General features: G+C 35.8%; 1 long non-coding RNA gene across 1 annotated transcript in view; it reads right to left on the reverse strand.

The window, feature by feature from the left end:
• Positions 1-9,096, reverse strand: part of LOC138145627 (uncharacterized) — a 197,006-nt gene extending 187,910 nt beyond the window's left edge. Inside the window, exon 1 of the long non-coding RNA XR_011164271.1 lies at positions 8,746-9,096. This is a non-coding gene — a long non-coding RNA (uncharacterized lncRNA). The remainder of the gene's footprint in view (positions 1-8,745) is intronic.
• Positions 9,097-12,405: the final 3,309 nt, after the last annotated feature.

The raw sequence follows: 12,405 nt of genomic DNA on the forward strand, positions 1-12,405 counted from the left end.
GTTTAGAGTCCTCTTTTTACATGGATTGGGGAGGGTGGAAGCCAGAGCCGTGGGAAGGTGGTGCTTCTACCATAACATAATTTATTAATAAGGTGGCCACATAATCTTAAAATATAGCTAAGTAGCAATATCATCAGTCAATATAAAGAACTTAAGTAAAATCTTCTTTCATATTGGCTCTAGACATGTTTCCAATCACACTTAATCAATCACCCTTAAGGGGTAATCATCCTTACATGATAATCCTGAAGAGGAAGAAGAAAGTACAAATACTACCCACCCCTAGGTTACAGTAAATTGCAATCTCATCAGTCACTGTTGAGTGCTGGGATCTTCTTCCCAGCTCTGGCTGTGTCTTACCTTATTCCCTGTCTTCGGACATCTCCGCCTTCTTGTCTCCAAGAAGAACTTACCCCCACAGAACACACAAGGACACAGAGGTTGCCAAGCAAGGCTGCTCTTTATTCAGTTACATCTTAAGAGTGTGGCCATCAGGCAGGAACAGAACAAAGCAGAACAGAACCATGGGACAGAGAGAGAGTGTGACAGAGAGAGAGAAGGGGAGCCTCCCCTTGCCTTTTTTCTTATACCCTTATCTTTCTTCTTTCTGTCACATGTCATGTGGGGGCCACTCGTGCATTCTCCTGAGTGCAGGGAAAGGGAGTATGTGTTAAGAGGAGTCCGTGTTGATAAGGCACTTTCAATGTCACGTCGGCCTTTCCCAACCCAGCAAAGTCGGCTCCCACGGCCCTGGGCTCAATGCCATGTCTGCCCTTTCAGCCCTGCAGAGTCGGCCTCCACATCTCCAAGCTCCTGCACTCAGAGGTCACATTCACCCCTTTCGACATCCTGTGACTGCCTCAGTGTCTCTCACACTCGCGGCTCCATCAATTGAGTACCCAAGTAAAATCCTCTTTCCTCTTAATTAGAGGTTGATTTCTAAACTCTACAATCCTCTTCAATGGGCTGACCACTCCAATTTCTTGCCAGGTAGTTCTCTGCTCTGGTACTGTATCTCAGATTCTTGCTCCACTCCAAACTCTTTAAAGTTTCTGTTTTGAAGAAAACAATGCTTAACAGAGCTATGACAATATTTATACATTTACATTCCAAAAATTCCCATAATTACACAACATTATACAATATTGCTGGCACTGTCATCTCAATTCACTTTCTGTTTGACAAAGTAACACAGCTCAATAGACAGGGTTTCTGTCTGAGAAATCAAACACAAATCAAGAGTAATAAAGTCCAAGGACTTGTATAAATAGCAGTAAAGTCATCTTTCAGAACTTCTGTGGAAAAACAAAAGACAGTTTGCTTATGCCTGACAGAACAACAGACAATGTGCTATGTAGTAACAAATAACAACCATTCTCCCTCTCAGATCTGCTTGGTCCCAGCTCACACTCGAACATTTCTCTGCTCTGCTCCTTCCTATTCCACCCTATTTGTTTAAATTTTTGGCAAGCTCCTCCAACCATAGGCTCCATTTCATGACATTAGACCTATTAAGGGCAGGTCTCCAAACTCCTTTAGGACTATTAAAGGCAACACAATGTACACTGTTTCCAACAAAGACTGGCTACAATCAAATCTAGGCTTAAAAGCACTTGAATAGCTGAAACAAAAGCTAACTACTACTTTGCTTGCCATTACACCCAGTAGATTTTTCACTCACACCTTATTTTTAATTTTTAACCAGCCCTTTATATTCAATTTGCCCTATGTGCTCTCTCTCTGTCTGTCTCTCTGTCTCTGTCTGTCTCTCTGTCTCTGTCTCTCTCTAATGACAAATAGATAAATATATATATATATATGTATACACACACCACACACACAAATATAAATATGCATATACACACATAATATATATATATATATTTATATAAACTTTTACATATAAACATACACATATACATACATGTATATGCATGTGCATATAAATAAATAAATACTAGATAGATAGATAGTTTCCCTTCAACTATCCTAATACTGAAAAAGGTTTCATGAGTTACAAATACTATGTTTCCATATAAGAATGTAAACAGGTTAATTTTAATAAGTCTCTTTTGTTTCCTGCTTAACTTTTCATGTTTCTCTTGAGTCTTGTATTTGAAAGTCAGCTTTTCAATTCAGCTGTAGTCTTTTCATCAAGAATTCTTGAAAGTCCTCTATTTCATCACAAGCTTATTTTTTCCTGAAGTATTATACTCAGTTTTTCTATATAGTTCATTCTTAGTTTCAGGCCTAATTCCTTTTACCTCTTGAACATTATATTCCAAGTCCTCTGACACTTAATATAGAAGCTACTAATCTTGTGTTATATTGATTGTGTGTCCAGAATATTGAATTGCTTCTTTCTGACTGATTCCAATATTTCTTCATTGACCTTGGGGCTCTGAAATTTCGCTGCAATATTTCTAAGAATTTTCCTTTTGAGATCTCCTTCAGGAGGTTATTGGTACATTATTTCAATATCTATTTTACCCTCTAGTTCAAGAATACCAGGGCAATTTTCCTTGAATTTTTTTGTAAGATGTGTAGGCTCTTTTTTTTTTTTAGTCATGGATTTAGGGTAGTCCAAAAATTTTTAAATTCTCTCACCTGAATCTATTTTTCCAAGTCAGTTGTTTTTCCAGTCATATATTTCCCTTGCCTTCTTTTTTTTATTCTTTTTGTTCTGTTTTATAATTTCTTGATGTTTCATAGATTCATTAGTTTCCATTTGCTCCATTTTAATTTTTAAGCAATTATTTCATCCAGTGAGCTTTTGGACTTTCTTTTCCATTTTGCTAATTAGTCTTTTTAAGTCATTCTTCTCCTCAGTGACTTTTTGAACCTCTTTTGCCATTTGGGTTAGTCTATTTTTAAGGTATTATTTTATTTATTATTTTTTGGGTATCCTTTAGCAAGTTGTTGACTCCTTTTCCATGATATTCTTCACCACTTTCTTTTTTCTACCAAATTTTTCCTCTACTTCTCTTACTTGATTTTCAAAATTCCTTTTCAGCCCTTCCATGGCCTTAGACCAATTTTTCTTTTTCTCAGAATTTTTGGATGTAGGACTTTTGATGTTGTTGTCTTCTTCTGGTTGTATGTTTCAATATTCTCTATCACCAATGTAAGATACTGTAGTCTGAGTTTCTTATGCTGTTTGCTCATTTTCCTAGCCAAATACCTTGCTTTTTAATACTTGCTTAAGGTAGGACTCTCTTTCTAGTGTGGAGGGAATACTGTACTAAGCTTCAGGGATTCTATACACTTGTTTTGAGAGATACTTCAAGGGCCCTGTAGATTTTCAATTCGTTCAAGTGTTTTATGAACAAAGGAGAAACATTACTCCTCTCTTGATCTGTGCTCTGGTTTATGAATGACTACAAGCACTCTTTTCAGTCTTGGAACTCTGAGAAGCATTCCCTCTCCATTACAGTCACAAGTTCCACCATAGCCGTTCTTCTCCTCACCCTAGTACACCATGGTATTACAAGTCACCCATGACTGCAACTGTATCCAAGTAGGACAAAGCAAGAGAATACTGCTCAGTACCAGCAACAATATCCTTATAATCAATGACTTGATTCCCTCATTATATGTGAAATGAGAACTCTGGAAGAAACCATTTCCTCTTCTCCTGCTGTCACTATTGCCAACTTTGACATCTCAGGACTGGGTCCAGACTCTACTCCTTTCTCACTCAGGTCTGAACAGAAATTTCCCACTGACCTTCTAAATTGTTTTTGGCATTTGTGGTAGACGAGTCTGGAAACTACCACTGCTGCTAGCGATTCAGTTGCCTGAGGCCTGCTCCAGTACTGTCTGTGCAGGCTTAGCCTATGCTGAACTGTTTTCCTCTACCAGCTCTGTGCAAGAGATCTTTAATCAACAACCATCCAGATTGCCTTGGGCTGGAAATTTTTTTCGCTATGTAATTTTGTGTATTCTGCAGCTCTGCAACTTATTTTGATTCATTTTTACAAGCATTTGGTTGGGTTTGGGGAAGATCTCAAGCAAGTTCCCATTGAACTGCTAAATTTTGCCTCAGAAAAGAAATTACCTGAGCTGTCATAATCATTTTGTCATTACCATATCCCATTTCCTTTGGTCATTAAAAATGTCAATATCAATTTTTGATTGTGAAATTCTCAAATAAAATATAATATACCAAAGGTGGACTGGGGAGTACAAAGTAGCTCATTCCTAGCTAGATCTAGATATTTTGTGAAGTCTTAGGACTGTACTATTTCAACATGTTCCTATCATTCCTTTCCCCTAAATTCTGTGAAGCAGCATTCTATGTTTTTAATTTTTCTCCTTTTCTTTGCTCTCCTCTTTACTTATCCTCTTTTTCAGAGAGGGCCAAGAAGTACTCTCTATCTTGAATTTGCTTTCTGATTTGAGAACTATATCATTATTTGTTCTTTCTACTTTTTGTGTTTCTCATAGGAATATATTTTTTTCTAAATTAACACACATGAAGTCCTTCTACATCATTTTTATGTAAGTAACTTTTTAGATTTTATTTCCACTTTGCTTCCACTGCTAAGGACCCATTCTTTCTTTTGAAATTCTGCCTACATGATAGCTTCTATATGTAGTTTTTAATAATTATCCCAATTGCTGTTCCTTATTCCCAAAGTTTCTTTGTATTCATAATATATTTATTTATATTTGTTCATGGTCTTTACACTACTAAATGTATAGTCATTGAGAGCAAGGACTTTTTCCTTTCTACCTTTATATCCTCAATAGTATAGCACCAAAATCTTTATTTTTTCCTTTTTGTATCCTAATTGCAAGATTATACACTGAATTTTAATTGTCAGTAATAAAAAGTCATCTTTATGAAGCCAAAGTTTTCACATATAAGTAGTGCAGTGAATAGAGAAGAGGACATAGAGTCAGGAAAAGTTGAATTCAAAACTTGTCTTAGACATATGGTAATTCTATGAATCCATTCATATACATCTCTTTGCCTCAGTTTCTCACTCTAAAATGAGGATACATGGGAGAAGGAAAAAATACAAAATTTGAGTATCTTTCTCCAGAAAATAACATGGACAAATGTCACATTGTAAATAAAGTCTGATACAACTGAATGACTCAGTCAGTAACACAATAGTACCTGGAATATATTTCATAATTTTTAATATTGTTTCCTTATTTGATCCATTCCGTTAACTTACTTGTCTGTTTTTAACCAATTCAAAGAAAATATGTTACATCAAAAACTCCATAGTGTCATTGATTCAAAGACTTTGAACTTAAGAAACATGGTCACCAATTGATATGCAGAGAAGATGAGATTGGAGTCCATCTTAATTGCAAATGAAGTTCTTTTTTGTTTTTTTTTTATTATAATTATTTATTTATAGTTTTCAACATTCATTTCCACAAGATTTGGAGCTACAAATTTTTCTCCCCATCTTCCCCCTATTCCCACCTCAAAATATCAAGCCCACTCAATCCACCTTCCCCCAAAATATCAAGCCCACTGAATCCACCTTCCCCCAATCTGTTCTCTCTTATATTCACCTTCACCACCCCCTCAACTTTCTAGTAGGGCAAGATGAATTTCTATACCCCAGTGCCTGTATATCATTTTTCCTAATTTCATGTAAAAAGCAATTTTTTAAACATTTTTTTTATTTTGAGTTCCAGATGTATTCCCTTCTTCCCTCTTCACCCACCTGTAGCAGCAAGCACCCCAGTGATCCTAGGGTCACTGCCAACACAGGTTATTGGATCTGATTTGATAAAGGAAAGAAACTCAAAATGGGTTAACAAGCTTACTTTAATCAGTCAAATATGTATCATTTACCTAGTTCAGGGGAAAAAGGTCAGCACCCCAAACTTCAAAGTATACAGATAGAATTAACAAGACAGAAAACAGATCAAGTAGACAGTTTCCAAACTGTCCAACCATTACATCCATAACCAATCAACATCTGGGTTTCAACATATGGGTTTTTCAAAGCCGAGGTGGGGCTCTCAACAAGGGCTTCAAATCACAGAACACTTTTCAAAGTGAGCACCAAAACAAAGCTACACATCAGGGCTTATATAGTCTTCTCCTGGCTCAGAGAATGTAACAACCTTATTGACTCACTGGCCAATCAAAAAGTATCTACTGAAAAACAAGCCTCCCACCCCAGGCTCCTGGTGCACTTTAGCCTAAGGGCAGAAAAGATCTTTAAATTTGCATTTCCATTACACCACCCCCACTGGGAAGATAAGCAATTCAACATAGGTTTTACAAGTGTACTTACACACAACATTTCCATCATAGTTATGTTGTGAAAGACTATCATTCCCTCCAACCTATCATACTCCCCACTTATTCTATTTATTTTTCTTTGACCCTGTCCCTTTTCAAAAGTGTTGGCTTCTAACAATGATCTCTCCAAACTACCCTCTGTTATCCCCTACCCCTATTTTCCTGAAGGGTAAGACATCCAATTGAGTATATATGTTATTCCCTCCTTAAGCCAAATTGAATGAGATTAAAGTTGACCCACTCCCTTTTACCTTCCTGCTCTTACACTCCATTGTAATGGTTTTCTCTTGCCTCTTTTATATGAGATAAATAACCCTAATCTATCTCACCTTTTCTCATTTCTCCCAATATATTACTCTCTCATCTCTTATTTCTGTTTTTTAAATATCATCCCTCATATTCAATTCATTCTGTAACCCTCTGCCTATGTATACAGGTACATACATATGCACACACTCACATATATATTTATACACACATACACCATCATATACATACATATATGTATATATGTGTGTATACATATGTAATCATATATATATATGTGTGTGTGTGTGTGTTTCCTTCAACTATCCTCATACTAAGAAAAGTCTTATGAGTTACAATTACTGTTTTTCCATGGAGGAATGTAAATAGTTCAACTTTAATAAGTTCCTCATGGTTTCTTTATTCCTGTTTACCTTCTCATGCTTCTCTTGCTTTTAGTATTTGAAAGTCAAATTTTCTGTACAGCTCTGTTTTTTCATCAAGAATGCTGGAAAGTCCTGTATTTCATTGAATGACTGTATTTTCCCGTGAAGCATTATACTCAGTTTTGCTGGATAGGCAATTCTTTGTTTTAATTCTAACTCCTTTGACCTCAGCAATGCCATATTCCAAACCCTGCAATTCCTTAATGTAGAACCTGCTAGATCTTGTGTTATCCAGATTGTTTTTCCACAATATTCAAATTGTTTCTTCCTAGCTTCTTAAAGCATTTTCTCCTTTACCTGGGAACACTGGAATTTAGCTAAAATATGCCTGGTATATTTTTTAGGGTCCTTTTCAAGAAGTGATTCATGAATTCTTTCAATTTCTATTTTGCCCTCTTGGTCTAGAATATCAGGGCAATTTTGCTTGAAAACTTCTTGATAGATACTGTCTAGGCTCTTTATTTTTTGTCATGGCTTTCAGGTACTACAATAGTTTTATAATGATCTCTCATGGATCTATTTTCCAGGTCAGTGCTTTTTCCAATGAAATAGATCACATTGTCTTCTCTTTTTTTCTTTTATTTGGATATGTTTTATAGTATCTTGATTTCTCATAAAATCATTAGGTTTCATTTGCTCCAGTCCAATTTTGAAGGAATTATTCCCTTCATTGAGTTTTTGAAATTCCTTTTCCATCTGGCAAATTTTGCTTTTTAAAGCATTCTTCTTTTCATTGGCTTTTTGGGCCTCTTTTGCCATTTTGATTAGTCTGTTTTTTAAGGTATTATTTTCTTCAGTATTTTTTGGGTCTCCTTTAGCTGGCTGTTGACTTGCTTTTCATGATTTTCTTACATCATTCTCATTTCTCTTCCCAATTTTTTCTCTACTTCTCTTATTTGATTTTAAAAATTCTTCTTGAGATCCTCTGTGGCCTATAACTAGTTCTTATTTTTCTTGGAAGATTTTGATTCAGGAGTTCTGACTTCATTGTCTTTTTCCCATTCCTTGCTTTCATCCTTTTTGTCCCCCCAAAAGAAATCTATGGTCTGTTTGTGCTTCCTCTGCTTGCTCTTATTGCCAGCCATTACTTGACCTTTGGTCTCTTTGCCGTCATAGAATTCTGCTTCCAGATTGCAGAACTATGTCCAAAATTGTGGGGCTTTTGTGGCTGTTGGGGCCATTAGGAGAGTGTCCTCTCTGCAGCCCCCACAAGCTCTGGCATTCTGGACATACACCCCAAGACCACAGACCAAGCCCATGATCCAGATCCAAGCAGGTTAAAGCAAGAGTGATTACCCTCTGAATGGTCACTTGTTCCCCATACAATCTACAAGCCAGGAGCTCTGGAGGCAGCCACTGACCAGCAACTGAAGCTGCCATGCCTCTTCCACTTCTTTCATGAGGGGCAGGAGCCAGATGCACTCTTCTCCACCCCGTTTCAAAAGAGTTCCTCACGGGCCTTTTACTTTCTTTTTGGATTTATGGGTTGAGAAATCTTGAAACTGCCACAGTTTCTGGTGATTCAGTCTCCTGAAGTCTGCTCTGGCTGCTGCTAGTCAGGGACACCCTGGGGACAGATCCTCCAGGCTCCTGTGGGACTGTGCTCCACTCACAACCCGGTTTGATAGATACTTCCTGTTGGCCTGTGTTGCAGCAAGCACCCCAGTGTCCCCAGGGTGCCTGTTCACACAGGTTCTTGGATCTGCTATGTTAAAGGAAAGCAACTCAAAATGGGTTAACAAGCTTACTTTAATCAGTCAGACATATATCATTTACCTTGTTCAGGAGAAAAGGTCAGCACCCTGAACCTCAAAGTATACATGCATAATTATCAAGACAGAAATATTAAGTAGACAGATTTCCAAACTGTCCAACCATTACATCCATACCCAGTCAACATCTGGGTTTCCACATCTGGGTTTTTCAAAGCCGGGGGACTCTCAACAACGGCTTCCCAGAATTCAGATCAAATCACAGAATACTTCTCAAAGTGAGTCCCAAAACAAAGCTACACATCAGGGCTTATATAGCCTTCTCCTGGCTCAGAGAATGTCACAACCTTATTGACTCACTGGCCAATCAAGAAGTATCTACTGAAAAACAAGCCTCCCACCCCAGGCTTCAGGTGCACATTAGCCTAGGGGCAGGGAAGATATTTAAAATTTACATTCTTATTACATTGTATCTACTGAAAAACAAGCCTCCAACCCCAGGCTTCAGGCGCACATTAGCCTAGGGGCAGGGAAGATCTTCAAAATTTACATTCTTATTACAGCCTGTCAGGCTGCCTTTAGAGGAAAATTTGTTTCCCTATGTCACCTTGTGTGTTCTATAGCTCTAAAATTTGTTCAGAGTCATTTTTATATGTACTGGAAGTAGTAGGAGCTGGAACAACATAGAGGTCCTGTTTTTGCTCTGCCTTCTTGGCTGTGCCCCCTCAAATCAAGTTTTTTGTGTAAATACACACAAATACACGGATAAACATACACACTACTCCACATACCACATTTACATATATATATAGAGAGAGAAATCAAAGAAATATGCTAAATATAATGTGAATTTATTTTATATAATATATACATATATTACGTAGCATGTCTGCTAAATGACATGCAATTTGCTTGTATTAAATAAAATTGAGTTACTATATATGTATATATGCAAATGTATATATAAACATATATGTGTGTATATGGATAGGTATATGCAAACATGTGTGTGCACATATGTATATGAGTATCTGTATATACATGTGTGTCTCTCACATGCATATATATGCATTGCATACCTATATGTGCATTTATATCAGAGTATATGTGCATATGTGTATGTGAATATATGTATATATAAATAGATTTTACTTAGTATGTGCACATTTCATATCATAGAGCAGACATGCTATGTAGTGTATGTATATATTATATAATAAATATTCACATTTTGTTTAGGATATTTTTATAATTTTCAAATTCAGCAACTAAGCATAAGGCTAGCCTCATTGTTCTAACTTGTTTGTATTAAGCATACATTGTTCCCAGTCATCACAATTTTTCTAAATGTTCACTCTATGCATTGGTTGTAGCTGTAGCTTCTAGGATTTTCAAGGAAATGTTATTCATTTTTATAATTTGTAATTTCCAGAAAACTTCCTATTCTATTTTTTTTGGAAAATTAATATTAATGCTCATATTTCTTATAGTTTTAGTTAGCCTTGATTCCCTAGAAATTGTGAAGTTGCACAGTGTGCCCAAAATATGTTTTCTTTATGGTCAGAAATTTAGTTGAATTTTAAGTATCCAAAATTTGTCCACACTTCCTTATCTACTCTGAATTATGATTAAGTTATAAAGAAACATGCTTTACTCATTCTAGCTGGAACATCATTCTTTTTGATGGAGAATACAGAAAACTCAAAAATGTGTTTTGAATAACTGTACTTTCTGTTTGTCACTTATTGGCATTATACACAGAACCTTCCATAAACTCTGATCCTATTACTTGTTATCTCCTTCAAACATGGCTTCAAATTTCTTTTTTTTTTTTTTTAGTGCTTTTGGCAACCTTCAAATAATTTGGTTTTTCCTTTCCCAAAACTCATGTCATAGACTTGTGTAATGGACATGTTTGTCTTTGACAATATGACCCCTTTTAAAATGCCTTTTTTATTCTGAGTTTGTTGAAGAATTACACACTCAGACAGAGTGATTTGTTCAGATAAGTCTCATTTTCTTTCATTGGGTTAATTTGTATTTGTATTATTGGATTTTGGTTTTTGAGACTTTAATATTTAAGTCATTCTCCTTTTGCCATTTCTGTTTATGGAATGGTACATATTTTTTCTAAATCTGAAGTTTTTTGAAATAAAATTTCCCAAAATTTAATAGATATGTGTGAGTTGGTCCAGTTTTCCTTTACTCTTCAGTTACAAAGTTACTATAAGTTATATTATCACATTACTCTTAGCACTTAAATATAGCCAATTATTTCTTCCTCATTGTTTAAAATTAATGCCAAAACACCAGTTTTAATAATTAATTATCCTACTTTTATAGAAGGAACCCACTGATCATTCATAAATCATTAAAGCTGGAAGGGAACCAAAATATATTTTAGTCTAATGACCCAATTTTGGAGATAACAAACTGAGGTACAGAAAAGTCATGCAACTTTACCAATAACTTTTAATAGCTTAGTAGCCTAAAGGACACTGAACTGATATTCTTTGACTCCAAAACCATTCATCTTTCAACAAAACTACAGCTTATTTATTACCTCATCCTGCTTTCCTATTACCGGTAAGAAAAGTTAATAATTTGTTGTAACTTATTTAAAAATATGTTTCTAGGAGATCGACTCAAATGATAGAAAGCAAATGCAGAATAGATAAAAGAAACAAAAACATAGCATAGCAGGTCATGTGCACAGTAAAAGATAAGAGAAAATGCAAAATATGTAACAATAAATTTTCATTTTAAGAAAGCATTTATGATAAAGAATACACATGGTTTTGAGGATTGTCCATCTTTTCTTTCCTTCCTTGTGATTTTTCTTTTTCTTATTTGCTGTGCACTTTCTTTACTTTGTTCTTTTTTTCCTCCTCCCACCCCACCAGAAGACTATAATGAAGTTAGGGATGTTTTTCTATAGCTATAGGTAAATGCATATACATATACATACATGCATACATATAGAGAAACATATTACATATATTTTCACAAGCATATTCTACTCCTGATCTCTGTTTTTGTTTGTGCAAATCTCTTGTTTCCTATCCTTCTATTTTACTTCTACCCACTACCTTACCCTCCTATTATTTGCCTATCCACCTCTAAGTACCTGTTCCCCATCCTCCTTTTCCCATAAATCAAGAGATACTTCTATCCTTCTATTTTATCTTTTCCCTCATTCTCTCCACTGATGACACCTACCTTGTCTTCTCCCCTCTTATTTCTTCTGAATTTAGAATTTATATTCTTCTAAATACATGTGTATTGTTCTCTTTTAAACCCATTCCCAGTGAAAGTACATTACCAGCACTACCAGTATAATGCCAATCAAAATAAGATTTTTTGTTCTTTTTTTTCTGGATTGAGTTTTAGCTAATCAAGTCCCTTTGATTCCCCTCTTTGAGTATCAAGAATCTTTGATTGGAAACAGTGTACTTTGTATTATCCTTAATAGGGCTAAGAAGTTTGAAGGTTTTTCCTTCCTTTAATAGGTCTAAGGGAAACTGAAGATCCCCATTGTTAAAGGACACTATTAAAGGATAGGCCTACTGTAATCACATGGGAGGACATGATGGGAGGGACTTCCAATAAGGCTGTAATAGGAAGATGCCTCTAAGAGCATGAGTACAGCTGGAAGCAGGCATAACTGAGAGAAGAAATGATTGTGATGTTGATACTGTCTGTTGTTCTGTGTTAATTTCTCAGA

The sequence above is a fragment of the Petaurus breviceps genome, unplaced genomic scaffold (assembly GCF_028583685.1).
Source record: "Petaurus breviceps papuanus isolate PSGF00001 unplaced genomic scaffold, PetGlider_PUasm1.0 90743, whole genome shotgun sequence".
In the NCBI taxonomy this organism is placed as follows: domain Eukaryota; kingdom Metazoa; phylum Chordata; class Mammalia; order Diprotodontia; family Petauridae; genus Petaurus; species Petaurus breviceps.